This window comes from Bombus flavifrons, chromosome 2 (genome assembly GCF_040668555.2).
Source record: "Bombus flavifrons isolate JBK064 chromosome 2, iyBomFlav1_principal, whole genome shotgun sequence".
In the NCBI taxonomy this organism is placed as follows: Eukaryota; Metazoa; Arthropoda; class Insecta; order Hymenoptera; family Apidae; genus Bombus; species Bombus flavifrons.
The window spans coordinates 7,214,536-7,238,427 of record NC_138443.1 but is presented as its reverse complement, the minus strand read 5'-3'; the positions used below and the strand labels follow the sequence as shown (position 1 = coordinate 7,238,427).

The following is a 23,892-nucleotide window of genomic DNA, read 5'->3' as shown; positions in this document are numbered from 1 at the left end:
AGCGAATACAGATTTTTGTACAGATTTCTTACTTCCATGAAAAATAAAATTGGACCAAACGACTTGTTTTTTTTTTTTTTGTTTTTCTTGAGAAATTAGAAGAGTTAGTTTACTAAGTAATGTGTAGAAATTCATCTCATTCTCAATAATTTTTATTACATCAAAGATCATTTAATTAAATTACATCAAGATAGAAAACATTGCTACATACAAATATTCTTCAACCATCAGTAATAACAAGAGTAAATAATCAACAGGAGTCTAAATTACGTTTGAAACTAAGTTGAACATGTAGGATAACATTTTTTTATAAGATACTTTATTTTCGAGAAAAATACATTTGAAAATGTATCACACGTACACGTGTTCACACCGGACCAGTTTGTTAACGTGCTTAATCGTTATTTCTTTACAAATGAGGCCTTCGACAGAAAAACATTAGTTTATATTTTTTATTTATTTCCGTATGTATAATAAACTCCTGCTGATTGTTTTAGCATATCTGATCTATACTTAGCCAAATTAAAGTCTGTTTGACAAATTTTCAAACTCGACGAAGCGAAAAAATTTGATTCCATATTTTCAATGTATTTTTTTCACGTAGAATCATTTCCTGCCCGATTCTACTACGATTACCGCCCCACCCTGTATTGGGATATTATTTCACTACTTAACGTAATATTCGTGTTTGTTCGATTTTTATTTCGAACAGGAATTACTATTGCGATGTATGTGAAATATGCCTGGATTGCATTGTATCGTTTCGATGAATGCTGACAAAGCGAATAATGGTAAGCAGACCCAAGTCGCTTCGCATTCTGATATTAACAAGATATTTCATTAGAACTTTCTTATCTGGCAAATGTATTCGTAGAAAGGAAGAAACCCGATAAATAAAAAAAATCGCTGATTTGTTATCAACGCGTAAATATAGAGTTTCTAATAAAGCAATTTGTCGTCGCTTTTATTCCATTATAATACGGTTATCGAACATATCTACGCTCTCTACATTTACACTTTGACGACCATTAAAGTTTACCGGCTGCCCTTTCGAGCATCTACATTTTGTTAAATATTAACGCGTACGCTGCAGGTGAAAAACGAAACTTTGTTACAGCATTGAAAGATCTGCTATTGCCGCATGCTCGTAGGACGCAGTCGTAATATCTATATGGATTATGAATTTTGAATGATGGTAATTATAATTAGACTGCAGATTTCTATGCAAATTCATATTTTTGCATAAAAATATAGAAATTCTGTAGCTGAAGCTCAAAATTGTTTTGCCTTTCAAATATCGTAGGAATACCATTATACTTTGGATATTTTATATACTTTCTCGTATCATGTGCATTCGAGCACTAATTCTGCACTTCTTAATTTTCTATTCTTAAATGCGTAAAAATCTTATAAACCGCCCATAAAAAGGAACTTTATTTTGGATACGTATTTTTCCTGCGAAATTGATTGGAAATGTGGAAATTAATTATTTATATCAAGTATAACGATTTATATCAAGTGCAAATTAATTTTATCACAATATAGTAAATTATAAAGCGGTGAAAACAATTATTTCAAATAACGTTCAAATTATTTCAAATAAAAAATACTCAGTTTGAGAATTTTATCTTAGTTACGTCTATGTTTGATGAAAAATGAAGCATAAACTTACGATTGTATGATTACAAATTTGATTCGACTCGAATGCAGATTATTTTGATATATTCTGATAAATTGAATATAAATTAACGTTATGCGGTTATGTTATCATTATCGCCAGGTTGGCATACATTATGTCGCATATTTCGTGTCGATTGAAAGTAAGAATAGCCTTTCTAGCTGGCTGGAAATATCGATCAATTAAGAGAGAACGTTGCCTACAATTTTATGACACGTAGACGTGTATGGAACGACTTCTAAATATTTAATTTGTAAATAACATTATGTACGTTAATTTTGATAACACGTGTGATATATTGTCTTTGAATGACTTTAACATCTTCAACAGTATACTAAATGTAAATTCGTGCTCGCAATTCAAAGTTCCTTAGAATTGTGTACGATCCAAAGTTATACGTTTCGCATTAACTAAATTTTTTCCTGATAGACTAATTATAAGAGAGTTTGTTTCATATCTTTGTTCTCATCTTGTAATTTTTACCAAATACAAATATATTCAAGGTAAAACATTTTCCTATCTATTAAAGGTTTCATTGAAATTCGTTAGTGAATTTTTTATTGTAGTAATTATAACGTAGTATTATAATTTATAATATACTTATTAACGAAATTTATTTGGTGCTCTTATATGAAGAGCTTTTCATTACTTTTCCCTGAAGAGCTTCTTACTACTCAAATGGTTAAAAATACTATTATCGAATAGCAACATTTTCCCGACGAGATGATAACCGTTAAAAATGTCTATCAGAGGTATTATGTACATTTGTTTCGCATCGTCATATGCTGTTGCACTTATAAAATCGTTGAATATACAATACTTTTAGGAATTCTTATCGTTCTATTCTCCTTTCGGGGTCGACTTATCTTATCGGTAAGCGTCGTACTTTCAACGATTCCTCGTAAATATCGCGGAGAATCTCTACCTGATGAAAAATACGCTCTATTGTTTACGTATAAAATTGGATGACTTCGATCGTGAACAGATTTTATCTGATTACGTAAATTCATTTCTTCTTATGTAATTAATTCGTAATGTAATAATAATTAAATCATTCGACAATCGACAATTAAAAATTCTCGGGCGTTTGATAAACAACCATAAGTTGCAAATTACTCCGTAATTTGAAAAATGACACGTATTTATTGTTTCTGGGTAAGTTGGAGGGATTATGTATCGTTCCGATATCACGTAACGCTCCATTTTCACATTCTTAGCGTAACATTCCTTAATTTAGATACATACATTTAACTGTCGAGCAATTATTATATCACTATTATGCATTGCAGTAGAGTCGTACTAATTATACTATTTCATACTGATTTCATATAGCGATCTGTTGCAGATACTGTTATACGATAGAACTTAATATTATTTAGTAAAACTTTACATATTTTGCAAGTTATCAGTAGCGTGTACTAATACATTTTTTTATACAACAGTAAAAAAATTTGGTAATGAAGTAAATGGAACTTTCCACGTAACACATATTTTACAAACTGCAAGTCATCGTTGCGAGTCAGCAATAAAGTAATAAACCTTTAATATTTACTCGCTGTTTAATCTTAGCTACATTTGGATTGATAATTACTAAAAAAACTTATATTTGTTTATCGTAAGTCTTTCTTCATAAAGGTTTTTAATTGTAAAAGAGAAGTTTTACAACTTGCCAATTCACCAATGTTATTAATTGGTAAATTATTATGTAAGATAGCTTTACTTGTTTACCTTTTAATCGAAGTTATGCTGTGTAGACTGTTATGAAACGGCGGCTAAATATTTTATGATAAAGAAGGACAAGGATAGCACAAAGAAACTAATGAAGCTTCGGTTTTTTCACTTTTTAAGTTAACAAAGAAGAAAATTATATTTTCTTCGTTTAATGACCGTATAACATGCTGACCAATGGCCATCGTGCGCGCGACACTGCCTTTATTTTACAATCTGACGTTGGCGAATCGAATAAAACCTTATGACATCATGTTGATTTTCTTATCAGTCTCTTGCGGTATCCTATAACAGATTGCAGTGGGAAAATCCTGAGTGGGAGTTCTACGCCGCTATATTTACACTAGAATATGATATCTCTTCCCCTCGAAATATTTCGATTCCATGAATTTCTTTCCTGATCGAACGCGATACGGATCGCTTTATTTGCGAGGCAGATTCGTCGTTAATACGAGAATTTACGGGCCCGGGAACGACAATCGCGCGATAGGTAAATGATCGGCGGAAAATAAGAGGATTTACGGTGGCGCGAGATTTAAAAGCTTTGCGTGCGTAGTCCGGTCTGTTTCCCAACGACGCCCCGCGTTCTTTAATTTCGTGCAGTAGTAAACGTCCATTCAAATCAGGCAACCATGCGCTCGTTTCGTACTTTACGCGAATCATTAATCTCTCGCGTTCGGGTTGATTGAAAAAACATCTACGTACGTCTATTCGGCGAATGCGGTTTCGCATAGAGAATAAATAACATTAACTTGTGAAGAGAAATTAATCTAAATATATTGTTTTTCTTTGTAGAATTCTATAGCATAAAACTGATTAATTGTGCACTTTTCTAACGTTATAATAAATATAATGCTATAACGTTTTTATCATATTACATTATATTATGGTATACAGTAAGCTATGTGCTAGAACGAATTGGTTCTCGAATCACGTTCGTTATAGCATCTGTTCGTTGTAGCTTACATTAAAACATATATATTTAGAAGTAACTCGTTCCAGGTCCATAGTTAAAAGCAAGGTACAACTGTTTGAATAATCGTAAAACGTAATCTAAATTAAAAAATAAGTGATGAAAACGATATGAAACTTATTTATTTAATGGAAATCATAAATTGACGAGCCAAATATGTTTGTCAACCTTCTTCAACCATCGTTATCTTCCTGTAAACAAATCGCCGTGCCTTTTGACTGTGACATTCGATATTCGTTTGTCCTGGACCGCGTTAGTTTATACTGTTATTCACGAATTTTTACACTACTTAGTTGTCTTCTACGCAGTAGATACCCACCGAACGAGAGAAAGAGAGATTCAAACAAATTCGTGTCGTCAGTCAGTGTTTACTCTTTACCATAATAATAATTGGAGTGACCGATATTTTTTCGCGTTTGTTATAACATTTTGATTTTACTTATAAAAATTATTCGTTGTAGCACGCTTTACTGTATATTAAAAAATGTCTCGATGTAATTAATCAATTATCTCAGATTAACGTAGTGGAAATCGTTTAACTAAATTGGAACGCTGAGATTATGTGGTGGAGTAAGTTAAAAATTTGGGGATATGAGTTGGTTTGTGATGTCTAATCCTTAGAAGAAATATTTGTTTAATCCGATGGTAAATCAATTTACCATATGATCCTGTGTCGTAGCATGTTTTTTTAACCTCAAAAGATACGCTGAATTTTGTTGTAACGATAAAACAGCATCGTATGAAAAATGGCAGTGGACTGACTTACGCCACTATGATTTCCAGTTTGTCGATGTACAATAATAACTGGTGCGCGCTATTTAATAATTTGGTATTACTAATGCTCGTAATGGAAATCTTCTTTAAAAATCTGTTAATTCTATTTAGTAATTCCAGTGAGCAGAGATTTCTGGGGAACTAGGTGCATTTTTCTGCCTTTCTTATCGTCACGACGATAATCTTTTACGACTGTAGGTCTAATAGAGAAACACGGGATGAGGTCACGCTTAGATCGAATAAACAGGGGCTAAGTTAAATGGAACAGTATCTATGATTGCCTGCCGCACCCTTTTCTATCTCCGGCCCTACCCTTTTGGTCACCATAGGGGGCTGCTCCGGTTACAACGATACTCAGTTACGTCTTTGATATTGTCACTCAACGACTCAACCCTTCTCACAGTCTTGTATCGAACTAGACTCGACTGTTCACAGAAACGACTCTTTTGCTCGACGTTGACAGGACGCTCATTTATTAAATTGAGAAATCTAGATAATTTATTTAAAAATGTTACATATATTATTCAGATTCTTGTCGATTGTTCAAGAAAGTGTATTAGATAAATAAATCTCAATTTTAGGATTAACTGGAGAAAATAAGATAAAGGAGGAATTTTCTACAAATAAAATTAATTATTTTGTTAAATTTGTAGAATTTGAATTCGTTATTAAATTAGAAATATAGCTACGTATTAGCTGGCGATAAATACATTAAGAAGATTATTAGAAGGAATTCTAATTTATTTAATTAGTCTAGAAATTAGAATTAAAATAGAGTTAAGTCATCTCATGGAGTTTATCACTTACGTGTTTGTACTTATGTGAAAACAGTTGTAGAAATAGCCAGATAAAAACTTATGGACGAAGATATAGTCTAATTTGATGATAATTTTTTTCTTCTTCATATTCACACACTGTTTACGAGACAGGATGATCGACAGTTTACAAACATACTTCTTAACGAGCATCTCTTGCACGTAATCTAAAAATTGACCTCTGAAAAATAATGTAGTAATCGTTAAAATCATTTCCTACTTCTACTACTCGTTATTACTAAAATAAATCTGTTACGCTAGTTCGCGGAAAATCTACTTCACCGAAGAGTCTCTCGATATGCCGAAAAGTTTCACAATCGTGTGAAAACATTATTCGATGATGAATTAAATCTTAAATCAAACTAATCAACTCGCAAAATTATATTATTTATTACAAGATAATAAGATATTATGCAAATACCAATCGTACACTGTAAAGTGTAAACGAACAAAATTTCTCACAGTATTTTCCGCTTTCTCCAAAATCCGATCGTAACCAGGTCTCTCCTATATCTCTGCAGTACCAAGGTTGCTATCAATAAAGCAACAAACGCGAATTGAAACGCAGCAGCTCATCGAAAACAAGCATCCAGCTGGAACCGGAACCTAGTCGTCTCTAACACCGCAAACTATCCCACTCAGGAACACAATGTCCGTTTCAATAAGGTAGCCGGTATTACCCCATAAACCGTGCAATAGCTACGTTTCAGCTATCTCGTACCAATTTCCATCACCGTCGAATACGTTCGAGCGTACAGGAACGAAAGTAATCGCTGTTTACAGGCGAATAGCCGTGAATATCGTCCAGATTCGTTCGTTTCTTGATCGACGGCTTTGAAACGAGCAATCATCGTTCGACGTAACGTCGTTCGTTTAGTAGGACGTTGTTTTCGATGAGATTTCGACGAGATTAGTCAGACCGTTTGGCGTATCGTCGATCGGCTGATCCCACTGGATACCGTGCCGTTTCATCGACAATCCTCCAACAATTAGCAAGAAAATTAAGGGACAATTTACCGGTGAATCGCGTCGTTAGAGGAGCGTCCGCTTCCATTGGCTCATCGATGATTACGTTCTCTCTCACGTGCCTGGTGTCACAGAGAGACAGTGTTATTTCGCAAGGCCACGCTGTATATTACGAACGTCTAAAAGGGGTAGAGACAGGCCGTCAATTATGCACGCTTGCCCAATGGGTACGTATCTAGGCCTGCTACCGATTTTATTAACCGCTTTACGATACGGAACGTGTTATCGTGTAAAAGTGACATAAACAGAGACGCCAGAATCCCGTCAGCCGTTGATACCTTTGGAACACGTTTGCACCGTTTTTGATCCAATTGTAAAGGTTCTGTGTATCGTGCACAAGTATTTGGATACTTCAAAATTATTGCGAGTACGGTGGCTGACGAAAGGAATAGAACAATTGGCATAGAAACTTTTGACGTGTGTGTTGTGCGCGTTATGTAAAATATTTTGAAATTTTATTGGTATTACGATGAAACACGACCGCCACGATTACACGTTGATAAAATTTCGAATTGATCGGAAGTTACACGACATTTATTGCGGACATATACTTGGTAAAATATTAGAATATAACACGAATAACCATCTTAACCATATAATGAGTTTGAAAGACGATACGCAGTAGCGTAGGTAGACTGATTTAAAGAATGATGTCTAGGAGAGGATCTTGTGAACCGATTCATTATCCCAGTGCGGAGTGTTCTGGGATTATGCAAATGTTTTCAACAGACATCATGTACAATGATTTGCGAAAACGATCGTTCCTCAGATTATAGTTATTCGCAATTACCGTTGTACTTGGTGCTACGTTTGTACTACAGGATATAACCAAGTATGCGAACTATAATTGGCGCTTTTACAACTAGTAATTACTTCTGTTTTCTATAATTGGAAATTCGTCGAAGGATAATTGAAATTTGCAAGATGAACTTGAACGAAAATTAGTCGGATGTGATTATTATATTCAAGACTAACGTTGTCTCGTAATATGCAACAAGCTTGATCATTAATGTGCAAAATTCAAGATTGAATTTTGAGACGTTCCAGTTTAACCGACTTAAATCATCCTATCTTAATATTACACTTTGTTTTTTTAAGTAACATCGCATGTTTCCTCATATTTTACCTAACCTTGCTGTCTTACTTTATTCCACGTTCCAAGACATACATACGTATAGCGGTAGCATTATCATATCTCCCAAGGATTTTGATCGCAAAGTAACAATTCCAAGCTTAAGCGAACAGCTCCGTCGTTGCTACGCGAAGAGACTACGCTTTCTAAAATATTAGGTTGGATCTGAACAGGTTTAGGTGTATCATGTGTTCGTTGTTTCAAATCTACTTAATTTTAAATATTTTTTTTTTTACAAAAAATGACATGATTTAATTAAGGAAAGCGTTTGAAATCTTGGTTTGTGAAAAAAAAAGAAACAACATGAATCACTATAGATTTTGTGTTTTTCATGTGAGTTAATTTGTTTCGTGCATGAAAAACACGGTTCGATGGAAATGTGTGATTCCTTTGATTAAATTCGGCATATTTAAGCTTAATAACGAAATACGGATTAAAAAGGTTTCTTGTATCTAATATGTACAGTCGTAACGATTTTTTGAGAATTGCATTTATTTGACGTACTTAGGAAAGCAAAACTTTTACAGATTAATAATAAGTCGATATTTTTGCACTCTGGATATTTCTAAACACTTTATAATTATCCGCGGTTGCTAATTTAAGTTCAGAAATGTATCAAGTATCTGATAATATGTAGTATTTACGATATCTCATTATACTAATCAATTTGTCAATATTCAAGAATTCTAATATATGCACGTATGTATATGTATGTGTTACAAAGTATTTTGGGTATTTAACATCGCGTCGCGTCGAATATCTTTGAACCATGTTAAAATCTATCAAATCTCCAGGATATTTTGAATATTAAAAACCTTTACTGATATTTTAATGTCGCGAGGTATTTTTCACATTTCTAACCTGACCCTGAAAAAATTTCCCCGAAATGTTTAGAATATCGATATTTTTATATGACAAAGTATCTTTTCTTATATCGATCTGATTTGAAGGAAAATTCTCGACTCGACGGCGAGACAAATTTTCAGTGTGGTTTTAAGAAAACTTGACAAAATATAGAAATTCTCCAAAAAATTCCTTTTAATCTCGAAATATTTCTCGACCTTATTTCTAACCGCTACCAGATAATCGTATTCATATACATATCACGATAGAACATTAGCTGAATATATCTGCTCCAATGAGTAATTAAATTGAAAGCGAAAACGCTTACGCACAATTGAAAGAAACAACGGGGCATTCTCGATTCTCGGGGAATACGATTTCACAGAAGCGATAGAGTTAATTAATTTTCAGCCTCGGCTCATATATATGTTTCTCGACGAATCGTGCGAATAATCATCGATTGCAAAATGAAATATATTTCATTATACGCTTACGCTTCTGAAAATATTACGTATAAAAAGAGTAATGAGAAATTTAAATGAAAGAACAGAAGGAAGATAGAAATTGAAAGAGCGGAAGGTTAAGATAGAATTGCAAGCCAAGGATTTTGCGAACCTGGGCCATTTCTTAGCCGTCAGGCTGAAAATAAAGAATATTATTATCATTACGTATAAAAAGAGCGTTCCAAGCAGTTGAACCCTTTCGCAAGCTTTATCACATAAATGAAATATAGTAGCAAAAGGGTTAAGTATTCTTCACATATTTCGATAAGAAATATTTACCTATAAATCTTCGGCAAATAATCTTGTTTTTTATCATCAGTCTGCCGCGATCTTCTTTCAATGTGATACGGTCGCACACTATATAATCGAACACTGTCTAACTGGTGATTTTTAGATTTAAATATTCTTTGGTTATTTTAAATTTTGTTGCAATCCTTTTTTAACCACTTGTCGGATAATTCCACAAAATAGAAAAATATGATTTATACAGGGTGGTTGGTTACTGGTAGTACAAGCGGAAAGGGGGTGATTCTACGCGAAAAAAGAAGTCGAAAATATAGAATAAAAAAATTTTTTTTTTAATTTTTCCATCGAGACAACGATTTACAGTGAGATCCGTTATAACGAGACGTGATAAAGTGCACGCGTACCGAGCGAAAATTCAAAGTCGATTTTCTCGAAAACAAAGTCTCAAACGAAAAATTTGTATTCTATATTTTCGACTTCTTTTTTCGCGTAGAATCACCCCCTTTCCGCTTGTACCACCAGTTACCAACCACCCTGTATATTATATGTAACATGTGTACATTATTTTGCTTAAGAACGTGAAACTATTTTTTATTACTATCTGTCTCGTTTAGTATTTATCAAGTTAGCTTAAGTAAATGCAGTAATAATTGTTTTCCTGTCTTAATACATTAACGATCTGAAACGTATTATTGCTTTCTACGTGTTCTAAAATACGATCAGCTCATTGATCAGCTTTATAGTCAAAAAGCAGAGAGAAAAGCGATGGTGTTACAAACATTGTTTTTTAAAGTCACCGTAGAATTTCTCACTATTTATATAATCTTCTTACAACAAAATGAACTTGTTATTAATTACTTATTTCTTGAGAACTGAGTGTCGATCGCGTACTTATGTAATCAAAGTAAGCAAACGATAGAAGAAATGTAGTTGATCAGTCTCGCTACTGAGAGCCTCAAATGTTGCTCAGTTTTCCAACACTCTCTATACAATCAAGTCCGTAAAATTGGCTAAATTGCCAAACAGCGTTTGACAATTATGTTCTTCGCGAGCGTATCGTGTTTCAAAAAAGATACACAAAATTTCCGCGATATTTCATCGTGTCAGAAAATTGTTTTAATAATAGCTGACGAACCGTGTCGCTTGAGAAAGAAGCCCAATAAAGTGTCATCCATATTTTCGTCGTCTGATTGAATGAAATAATTTTACGTTGACAGACGAACAAAATAGTATCGTGTCGTCGGGCGATGATGTATTATTGGGTTTGGCGTGTCCACGCCTGACGTAAGCTCAAGCGTAAAGTCAGAAGTGAGGGCCACGCCGACGATGGCACGTTTCGTCGAACTTTTCATTAGTTCGTCACGCGATCTTCCTGGCCCTTCAGTTATTCGTAAATATTACTTTTAATATCGACTACTACGACACTAGTTCTGGCTTTTCAATGTACATATAATTGAAAAAAGCCCAGAATGTTCAGAACTACGCTTGAATAGGTTGATGATAGTTCGGAGAATGAAAAGTTGATTTGAGATACTTCGATGAATTTGATGGTAGGTTTTTTTTCAGTAGATGCAATTTGTTTAATTAATATCGATGAAAGATTTCATAATTGGGATAAGACTAAATTAACCTGCACTGTTGTTAATATGGTTGGTAATTTAAAATTCATTGCATGGTCTAGTATTTACCTAAAACAAATTCATTAGCAAATAGCGCTTCTTCGTAAAACACATATTTTATTTTAAAATCTAATCAGCGAGGTATTAATTATCGTGCTGTTAATTACTGTGTTATTTAACATGATTCGATACTCGAGAACGTATAGATAAGAAAGATAAAATTACATAGCGACGAAGATATTTCTTTTCATAAATTTTGCCTTAAACGAGAAACAATTGTTTGGCACCAAATCCCTATGTAAATTCACATTGACGCGATTATATATATATATTATATATATATACTTATTTATATAAAAATTCGTCTAGTCATTCTTGGCTGATAGTCATTTACGTTTCTTGTCTCTCTTTTTTTTCTGCAATATTCTCTCCGTGATTTACGACAAGAAGATCTTCTGTGAAAACACACGTGTTGGACAGATAACCAACGTTAGCCCTACTCAGCTCATTCGTGCTTAAGTCGCGCAATATCGTTGCTAATTACTGATATCCATACGTGCAACTCTTAATATTGTAAGAATTAGAACAATTAAGAAAAATTAGTTGAACCTGAAAATTCGTTATACCTTTAAACTGAATTATTTATAATTTACAATATTTAGCGCGCTTGAAACTTACTGATTTTTGTTAATATCGCGTGGAGAATATATTTCGTATCGTTTCGTAAAAATATGTGTGATGTATTTCAAGTGATAAAATATACTTGTAGGAAAAAAATTTATACTTCCGGTGATGTAACATTTATTTAAACCTTAGGTGTAAAGTAATTTTTATGTAATTTAGAATAATGAATCCAATTATCAATTAATAAAATTTTGTAAAATATTTCATCTCCGTCTGCACGTTGTACAGTTGAATTTCTTTTACTCTTTGGCGTTCGATGTAAAATTAAAAAAAAAAAAAAAAAAGGAAAACTGTGGACATTGAACACGTGAATGATTTATCGTAGATCAATCTATGCGATAATTGCTTCACAAACTTTATAAGTACGTGTTCAACCGATTAATAGAAAAGAAAACAAAACAGGTTCTTTCCCATCATGAATTTTCATATGATATCATTCGATAAACACAGTGATTCTTTCTCAGAAATGTGTGAATGAATTTTGCGTGTGCAGACTTTGTGGTATTTATGGTCCAGGACGGACATAAGGTCGGCCGGAAGTATCGATTGGTCACAGATAAGATAAAGACAGAAATATTTTAAAAATTTGTTGCATTTAACGCGAATCAAAAATTGTTGATAAATTTTTAATATCGTGATATTAATTTGATAATATGATAATAGTTTACGTTGAATCACTTAAGACGACAAAGTTGGAAAAGTGGCGCAATATTCATAATTTCGAGGAACTCGTTTAACGTCGGTTTAGTCCCATCGTCACAGTGTGATGTGACATTTCTTATTTCCTCTCTTCGTTGCGCGTCGTCACATGACGCACGGTTATTACATTCGACGATAAGAAATTTTCACAGGCGAATATTTATTGACACATGACATATCCCAACAATTTAGGACAATAGTACTCGAAAATGTCGTAACGTGGCATTTCTAAAATGTCAGTGCCGCTATTAACAGCCTTGTTCAGAAATGGTCTCGCGAGCATTGCGAACCATTGTTATCTATTTAGAAGGTGTTTCGAGCTTGATGCGTGTCCTAATTTCCACTATTTGTAGTACAAATACATATATCTTTGAGAAGAATGTACAGTAGCTCACTGGAGTATTCGAGCATTTATAGAAACCTTTCGTAGACACGTATATCATGTTTGTGATACGAAACATCATGAAATTTCATTAGCACAGTAACGAAACCTTTATCATCATAATTATAGAACGTTATCAGCGTAATTGTGACAGTTATGTTCCATTACTACGTAGTAAATTTATATTTACGAACTTAATTTTTAAAAAGGTAATTTAAAAAATACAACCTAGGTAGACGATTGTGTTTGTGACGATTATGTTTTACTTACAAAATAATATAATATGATATTTTTGCATATTATATGTGTATATTCTGTGCAATTTTCCACCTTCAGATTTTCCACAAATGCATAAAAATCCATGCAACAACATACAACACGGTGGTAGTGCTAATGAAATTTCAAAATGTTTTAGATGACACACATAGTGTATACGTGAAAGTTCTCTATTAATATTCGAATACTTTTGTCAGCTATTGTGTATGTTTGAGTGGAAAGAATTCATTTCTTCGTGTAGAAAGTTTCTACCCATTTTAATAAAAATGTAACAGAAACTGATAAATGGTAATTTCATAGTTTTATGAATATTGATCGTAAACATTGATTGTTGAGTTGTTAGAGGACATTCGCAGAATACAATCTACTTAACATAATGTACGATATGTACGAGAATAACACAAGTTCTTCGCGGAAGCACATCCTCATTAGGTCGGTGACTGAGCTCGACTGAAAGTAGCTGCGATTACGCTTTCGGAGTCCCATGGAGAACGTAATCGAAATACTTTTGTTCTTGGATTATCGAGGTCACGCGTGATTACTCATTCTCATGCCTTTCTTTCACGCAAAGTTATTTTGAATTCAGATTAGTAACTAATCGATGACATGAGTTAGTGTCATTTATTAGCATTCCGTTTGTTTCGTGATTTTAATTACGAAGTTAATTATAATACAGAAAATTTATTCCGGCCTTTTATGCAATTATTATCTTTTCTGTTATTGAAGTTAGTTGAAATTGCGTTCGAAGATCTCTAAAAGTATATACTCGGTTTTTAAATCTTCCAAAGTAATCTAACCTTACGCCGACTATATAATTACTTACATGATCTTTAAACTTTGTATAGGCTAAAACCAAACGTAATATTCTTTCAAGAAGCTTTTTTATGTTTATGTATACGTTTTATTTGAACATAAAACGGTATTAACACGCTATAAAACACCATTATACAGGTACATTCTACATAAGTAAAAAATAAGAAAGAAGATTCATATTCGATTAAAAATCTGTTTTTACTGGAAATAAAAAATATATTCAGATATACGACACTACGGTCATATGTTACGTTAATACGGTAATTCACATCATATCGGTGGAACATCGGAAACATCTGCGAGTCCTTCAACGTGAAACGAAACACTGTCCACAACGAGAAGAGAAACAATACTCAACTAAACGAGCAAAAGATGGGAATAATTAAATTTCCATTTAGTAACTCCATATAAAATTCATCTATTTTTAAAGAACAAATTAAAAGAAAGAGATCTTGAATTATTACTAAAAGTTTGTACTTGTCCTAGCAAATTTTTCTATTTCTTTCTCGAAAAAAAAAAAAAAGAAAGGAAAAGAATAAGAAACAGGATGAGAATCATATACGACATATTTATATAATCGCGCGATGTTTTCGATGTAACAAATAATATTTTCTTGATAAACGAGAAAGAGAAAGAAAAATAAAAGCTCTGATTAAAAACGTTGCGTGTCGTTTGAACTTTCGTGTTTTCCTGTGGGTAGAACGGCGTCGTGGTATCCCCACCTACAGAAGCTTTTTCCTCGATCGAGGCGCGCACCGATGGGGAAATACCGCTTCGCCGTTTTGCTCGTCAGTCGAGAATGGCGTAAGCTTCCGACCGGACGGCCTTTCTGATCGGTGTACACGCTAGAACGTTTCTCATTCTTCGTGATCCACGAGACACCGGAGGATCGGTATCGCGAAACGTGAGTTTACATCCTCGAGTTATTCTTCTACGATCATTTCCCTCATTTTCTTTCATTTTTTCATCGACGAATGAAAGTTGCCAGTTAAACGTGCTCGATTTTACCAAGTGCCTCTCTTTGTTACATTCCGTCAAGTTACACGCGGCTGATCAAATACAAAAGCATTTACTTGTTAAATAAAAAACAGAAATAGCATAATCGTCACAAAGTGGAAGATTCGTACAGTGACATAGAGTGTCTGTTATTTTAACTCTCCGATCACTTCAGTTTCCAAAGCTGAAACTTTTGCGAATTCGCGGGAACGCCGACGCACCTCGTGGCCAAGTTTGATAATTATCAGTGACAGCAACGAGTGTGAAATCGCTGGAAAATAACTCGTTTCTATCTGCAAAGATTGGAAGAAATAGATAAACCGAGTGATCGTGGACGACCGGTTAAAATTGAACGCAAGGTCGACCGTGTGCCTCGAAAGTTATTTTTTTAAACGGTCGTCGAACTTGTGTATTTCTCGGCTTCTTCGATCGTTCTCGTTCGAAGGAACCGCGTCGATAAAAATCGAGATTCCCCACGGTTGAAGAAGATTGAAAAGATCGTTGATGGAATTGATTCAGTTTTCGAGCAACGTAGTTTCGAAAGTCGTGATTTCGTTGCCGCTCGACTCCTTGAATCTACCTAGGGGAAGGTGGTCGATCGCTACGAAGGATTTCTCGCAACCTTGACCCACTGGGATCAATTCGTTGTTACGATTATAAGACACGTTGGACGAACTATGCTTCGGATCGAAGCCTTATAGATATTTTTCGCCGATGAGAAAATATGGTTTTTTTTATCTGAACGGTGAACAGTTCAGCAACATTTTTAAAGTGTTCCCTCGACGAACAATGTTTCCGTGCTGGTTGGACACGATCTTCGTGGTTGTCGAGGTATAAGTTTGGAACTAAAAATTTATATACGTTTTTGGTTTTATGGTGACAAAAGGTGAAAACGTCAGAACGTGTGATTTCTACTATGCGAAGACATGAATTCTGGTGCTCTTCAAGGTATTCTTTATTTCATGTTATATGCTGATAATTATTGGTTAGTTGTTATCTATAATTTTAATTCACGTGCTACGTTCGTGCTTCGATCTTAATTGTTTGAAGTCCGAGCTGCGCTTACATATGATTGGTTCAGAAGCCACATTGATCAACTCCATAAATTGAAACATAACATAAAAAATAACGACATGACGCTACGAGCACTGTCTCTTCAGTTTACCTTAAAATTTACCATTATTTGTGTCATCTTACGACGAATGGGTATGCGAAAGCGTCGTTTGTTTCTTGAGACCTAAATGTTCATTGTATATATGTAATGAAGAAATTAATAAAAAGTGGAGTTGATTGATTTGACTTGCGAGAGGTTCCTATTTCTATCGAATTAAATCTTATCATGAAAAAAATATGATTCGCACAATATCGAGTGCATCTCGCAACGTGGAATCACAAAGAACTAAATATCCAATTAATTAAATTATGTGTATTTAATTATTTTTTTTCGATCGTGTAATCTACTTTAATATCCCAGCGTCCCCTTTAATTTGTCTCGCCACTGAATAAATTCCCGGTGACATTCGCGAATCATCGCGTACGATAATCTCAACAATTTGTCAGGATCAATATCTCTGACGGGGTGGAGAGGCACTAAAAAAGAGTTCATTGTAACACGCGATCGATGAGAGAAACGTTAACACATCGCACTCCTCGACCGATCTCGTGTTAAGCGACATGGCCGATTAAATGCTGGACATTTATTTTCATTGCTCTTGTACCGTAATCGTGAATAATAATTCACCGAAATAAGTAGCGATCCACGGTATATCACCGATTAGAATAAATACGATCAAGTTCGAATAAAACAGATTAAACTGTGTATACAAGAACAAAATGCGTTAACTGTATAAACAAAATGTGTATGAGCAATTATGGAACATTTCAATTTACAATTCTTTAAGAATTTAACTTGCGCGTGATTTTTTAAGGCAACACGTGGTTACTGATGTTTGTAACGAAATTTGAGAAAAATTTAAAAATAACGTATAATGATATCAGCGTTCTACAAAATTGTACGGGACGTTCGAAAATAGATGAGTTTAATTTCGAGGATCTGTATATGGTGTGTAGTATTGTATAATGTAACGTTTTTTTTATGGTGGCTCTTCATCATTTATTGACGAGTAGCATAATAATTTTTTCGGATTTTTATAAATAATCCTCTATCGACCTCGTCTCGAGTAAACAATGGAACTACAAATTTTTCGAATAATCGAATAAAAGAAGAACGTGAAAAGATTGAGAAGAAAAAACGATGTAGCCAGAACGATCGTGGATCACTGTTGAAAAATACGATAAATTCGAGTAAAAGTAGACAGTGTATAGATACGGTTGGCAATCGGCCAATCGTGATATCATGAATGTATGCATCATGCGTACTGGCTGTGTTTTCCAAATGAGCTTCCGTCATACGGAGGGAATACTTTTGTTTCGCGATGAAACTGGTAAAACATTTGCTGCTAAGGCAAGCGTATTTTCGTTTTATACCATTTCGGTCTTGATTTTAATCTAACCTTTCGTTTAACTATTTCTCCGCTTACAATTCGTATATCGTAATCGTATATTAAAGATACAAATGTGCGTGGAATACATATAACATGCAAAAATATATAAAATATTCCAAGTAAAGCGTTCTTCACAATATTTTATAAATAAAACAATTTTCTAGGTTCTATTTTTTTTTAATCCTGTTATTCTCATTTCATCGCCTATTCTTCGTCTTTGTATCTTCTCGAATGTCTTCTTTTCAAATTCTGAAATATCGTGAACGGAAACATCTTTATTCGTAAAAGGTGTGAAGTGGGTTTGCTACAAAGGTAATAAAGTCAAATTTAAATATATATCGAAATATAAATTTCATTTTGCTGCATATTAATCATACACATATATTCACATATATAGCCAATGAGAACAGATGGGTCAATTACAATACATTCGTAAGAATACACGAATTTGCGTAAATATCTGTAGTCTACTTATAAGAAACGAAAGAAAGATCAAATTACCAGACATTTTCCAATTACGTGATTAATCACGGAAACTATAAATAGACCTACATCAAGCTCTCCAACGCACTGTTATTTTTTTTCTTGTTTTAAACGAAGCGCGTTGATCCTATCAAGTCGCAATATTAAAATATCATTTCATTAGAGGAGAAGTTTAGAATGGTTATTCATCCATCATGTAGAAGGAAGTGAGTCACCTAACTATCGAGACATCTTCTGAAATGTTTTCTTCGTTGGCCATTCTTCGTTATTTCTGTACACTCGTTAAGTTGCTTCTTCCATTATCTCTACTTCCCCTTCGTCTCAAACCCCCAATCCTCTAGAAACATTTTTGTTTCCAACCCTCTGAAAACGTCTTGTATGGCGTAGCAAAATATACTCTACTCATTGGTTGTTCCCTCTTGTTCAACTCTGCTGCCCCTCGTTTTTCGGGAACAGTGCGTGAAAAAGATTGGAGTACAAAAGCGAGAAATCGCGAACCGCATCGAGATCAATTTCAGACCATTATCCGTCTCCCAACCAGAAATTATTTCTGGCCCGATAGTTGCAAAATCGGGCAATATCAACTCGGGATCATGGTCGTTCTAGGCATATTAGTCATTTATACCAGCGCTTGAAGATGTTACGATCAATTGTACGTGCTGAATTGCTAGAACACGCGTCTGATTCGTCAGATACACATTGTTGTTTTATTGGTTTTATGATCTGGTCGACGCAAATTCTTCTAGTTGCCACTTCTTGTGCAAGTTTCAATTTTTTTGTGGACTCTGAGTTAAACGAAATCGTATTCAAGAAATAGAATCATAAAATTATACGTTTCTTAGCTCCTGATTTCGACGAAAGAATAGAGGAATGTTGGTCTTCTTGGTTTGATAGAGTTATGATTTGTTTCAACGAAAAGCTTATATCTAAGTTTGTGAGCATAAAATTATAATAATGTTTATAATATCCGGAGCACGACTTACAACTGCACAGAAACAGTTAAATGATTAACGACCATACCTGTCATTATTTTAACTAAAACTTATGTTATCTACGATGAACTCCAATTAGCGACCCTTGTAGTCCTGTAACTATAACGTAATTATTCTGAAATAATTATACCGTGGTATGTAAATATTGAAAATGCGTTGGTTCTTGCTATTTGAAAAGTATGAATAAGCTGTTAACGAGAAATCTATTTTTTTCTATAGATATATCCTTTTGTACATTTATTTCAATAGTGTTAAAATATAAAGACTTCAGTGAATCTTTTTTATGTGACCATGTACAAGTCTCTAAAATTAGAGGTAAAACGTAGTGTGTCGATTCAGCTGTATGCACGCGTCAGCAAACAGGTGGTGGATTCGTTCCTGTGTACGATCGCGTCTTTCATACAATTTTTTTTAAACAAATGCAAGTATATAATTATAATATTCTTATTTATTTATTTCTTTTTTCTTATCAAATAATAGGTCATTTTTTTAAGTAATAATTGACCTTGATTTTCGAATTTTGCTAAATACTTTCGCTGTATGATAAATACAATATTTTACAATTTTATATTTTATTGAGGGATAGATTTTTCGAAATTTGCTACTTTTATCTTACTGTATCAGTATAATAGGAACTAGTGGTCTTAAATTTTGTTTGAAATTTTATCAGATCACAATTTTAGGGAGATAGTTTTGGAAATCACTTTTTAAAAATTCATTTAATGACGAGAATTTTCAGTCTTATGAAGAGGGCGTGGCACTAAAATATCGTATAAAATTATTTAAGAGATACAGCAACTTTGATCTATACTACAGTGAGAATTTCTATAGCAATGAAAAATTTTATTTGGAAAAACGTAATTCATAATTATTACATATCGTCAAACAAAATAGAAAAATTGATGACAAAGTATCGTACCCACTTTGATATGTAGTGAGTGAAAAATTATTAATTTCATAGACCAAACTAACAAAGTTAGATCTAAACAGTACAAATAGATACATAGTCGTTATTTGTAATAATAAAGATATGTTGTAATGTAGATAATATGAGATAACTGTTCTTTGTTTAAATTACTAATGGGAAGCGAATATGCGATATGTATTATGGTAATGACTAAATATAAGATAGGCATTGTGACCAAAATAAACGAAAGAAACGGATGGCTCTGTAATCTGCAACATTATCTATTTATTTAATGAATGAAACAAATCTCTGCTCGAATTTCATATTTTTAGTTCACGAAAATATGAACCCTATATGCTATATACACATTCTATAAAGCATCCTATAAATGGTAAAAAAATTCATCACAAACAATATTAGTACCTTCAAAATATAGCAGTTTCTCACGTATCAATTCTAAACGTATCAACATGTGCGAGGCTATCTAAAAGATGTTTGCGTAGAACGTCACGTTCGAAACCTCTCGACGAAAAATAAGATACAAAATCTCGCACGATATCTATAAGATTTAAGTTAGCAAGATAACGCAATCGCGAAAATAAGAATACAAAACGCTACAGGAAAACTCGAAACGATATACATAACACGTAGTCATCAGTGAAAAACTGCTGCTGGCATGACGATACATTAATTGCGAAGGGTGAAAGGTAAATTGTTTGAACTTGCGGAGAACGTGGTGGCTGACATGAAGAAGATACAAATTATTGGTCACCTTTTTGAAACGATAAACGATGACTGAGCGTTTACCGAGCGTTAAACGTTATCTCGACTGTTTTACAACCCACAGTGTTTCGCGTTATGATATTTGCAGCGACGTGAGATACCTTTGCTCCTTATCGTCATCAAACATTTGCAGTGGCGATGTGCCTTACAGAAATAATACAATTCTTTCTTCCCCCCCCCCTTTTATTTGTTTTAGCGACTCGTGTTCGATAAACACCGTGGTTATTCGTCTACGATGACGGGAAATTTGAAGTTCTTGTGTTTCGTTTTATGGCTCGTGTTAGCCTGGCTAGGATTGATAATGTACGAGCAGTGATGGATTATGTGCGTCAACCGAGGAACGTGTATACATATAGTAATTGATAGATACGATTAATTTTTGCCAACAGCGAAGTTAATTTAGGATTGATAAAATTCTTTTAAATTAGTTATTTAATGGGTTATTCTTTTCCTGCGATCTTCGTAGTTACGAATCGAAAACGATTGAACGGAATATCGGATACGTGTGCTGGAACATTAAAAACCTATGTTCATAAATGTTTTTACACATAAAATATTCATTGTATGAATTCCAATTATATGGTCATATATGTGCATGTACTTATGTACGGAACAAAAAAGGAGAAAATGCAATTAATTATGAAAAAAGCAAACTTTATTATAATTTATAATTGTTACATACGATCTTGAACTCGATCTCACAAAAAGTTATATTTCTCTTGTACACCATGTTTCTGTAGAATGAATTAGAATGTATAAACAGATCGCTACAATAATATAGACTATCGTCTACATGTATTTCGCTTTGCTAAATATACTTCACTACACGAGTACTCGCGTACTAAAAATTGCACGAACTAAAATGCTGACACATTAATACCCGTGCATTTAAAATACACGTGACACGAAGAACTCTATTTGTTCCAGCTTTTCCTTATCACTTGCCTTTATTATACGATTATTAATTGAATAAAATTATTATTAAAAAATTATTATGAAGTTGATGTCGAATGCTTCTTTTTCTTTTCTTCTCTTCGCATTTTAACGATTGGAACAGGGACACGCTGCGCTGTGTTGATTTAAAACAAGAGAGCACTGAAACAGAACTAAATTGATTTCTTTGAGCAAGCGCGAGCTGAAACAACATCGTATATGGTACTGTTGTGTATCTAAATTAACCCCTTGACGACCTCTGTATCTCGTATGGACAGTGCATTTTTCACGTATGTATCGTCTGCATATGCGACTTTTTTATTTGTTCTACTCTCGGTGTAATCTATCGTATGATTTAATTTATCTTTATTGTGACATTACGTTCTTGATCTTCACTGGTCAATATAATCGTTTCTTTGATTACTGTTAGTGTCGTCGTTGTTTATACATAAATCATTTAATATAAATTTCACTTGAAATTTTTCATTGTCACAGATTACATTCGTCGGAGATTAACGTTGCGTTTGATTCCCTGTTAAAGTATCATACACATAAATAAGCGAGCTTTGACATGTATGTATATATCGTTGAAAGATGCATTACAATACAAAGAAAAATGTTAGTCTTCTCTGTGTTCAATATCTACGAAATTCAATCCTTTTTTAAGGATATATTTTCTTCAAAGTTCTTCTTGATTTTCTATAGCTACTCCTAATTATAAATCATAGGCCAGTTTGATTACAAAACATAAGTTAGGAAATACGTAGTTGTTATTACTGGATGGACTTGTCGTTCAAATAATTAACACAATTTTCATCGTGCATTGACTATGATATCTTAAATTTCAATTATCGCAGTAACTAGCCCATCGATATTTTACGTCGTTCGAATAAATATGAACGGTTGCGTAATGATAACGGTAACTGATAAGCATTATAAATTTGTCTAAGAATAATCTCAATTTTTTTAGCCTCGTGCAAATGTTCACTGATTTCTATGTGTTTAAAATAATTCTACATCGAACTTTTACGACTGTATGCTTATGCATGGTATAAAAGGTGTACGTATTGTTATACTCGAGTACTTTTTAGTATTACAAGTTAAGTCTGTCTGCATCGAACGATTAATCTGAAATTGCTAATTCCTTTGTTCGCTCATCTGTATATCGTTAACCTCGTTATCGTGTCGATTTCATCGTCCTTCCCATTTATTCCATTAAATTATATCGGTGTTCGTGGAAATCGTTGACAAATTGGCACACTCTATGATTATGTTTTAGCCACGACCCTATTAAAAACCTATTGATTTTTCGTTATTTCTGTGAAATACGTCAATTCGTACGCGATTTCAAACGTTTGACCACCCAAAGAAAGAACGTCAGTATTGATCCAACTCCATAATTTCTTATGACTGCTACTAATAATACGTGGCCCTGCAAACTTATTATCTGTTTTAATACGACCAGATTTAAATAATGCAAAGTTACATACTTCGTACTTAACTTCGAAGGTATACGTAAATTCTTCAAAACTTGACGATGTCTAATCGAAATAATTTTTAGGGATTTCCTTTCGTGTCTTTTTTTTTTATTGTTAACTCGTAACTCTTGTTATTTCATATTTGAGAAAACTGATACTGGTTATTTAATCTTTTATTTGCTTATTTTCTACGCTATTTTATAAACATTATATTTGTTTAATAACTTCTTGTTGACGCCTAGATACATATTTCGGATATTCTTCTTCCAATGCACAACTGCAAAGCGGAGTCAATGAAAGTGTAGGAATTTTCATCCTTGTCGTAATTTGAAGTTGTACTTATGACGATGTATAACTTAATAACCACAAATGTACGTGCAACTCGCGGTGTTATCTTTTGAAATGATGAAATTCATGTTAGTTTGCCGAGCACTAAGTTAATATTCATAAGTATACCTTTGGAAATTGCAGTTAAGAGAAATATAAAGTTGAAAGTCGTGGAAGAGTAAATTCCTCGTGTTTAGAGTGTTACTCGGTCACGCTAAAATCTGTTGCAACGCTCGCAAAGCCTCAAGTTGCAGATTACATTCCGCACACAGCGTATACGGCGTTAACTCAATTAACA

General features: G+C 33.6%; 1 protein-coding gene across 10 annotated transcripts in view; it reads left to right on the top strand.

Annotated features, from left to right (window-relative positions):
- Positions 1 to 23,892, top strand: part of ATP8B (ATPase phospholipid transporting 8B) — a 76,552-nt gene that overhangs the window by 14,663 nt on the left and 37,997 nt on the right. The window contains exon 1 of one of the 10 annotated variants that reach the window (XM_069132154.1): positions 14,969 to 16,135. The exons of the other annotated variants lie outside the window; for them this stretch is intronic. The gene's annotated coding sequence lies outside the window, so the exon portion shown is untranslated. Of the gene's footprint in view, positions 1 to 14,968; positions 16,136 to 23,892 lie in introns of those variants that run through there. 10 annotated transcript variants of the gene reach the window in all.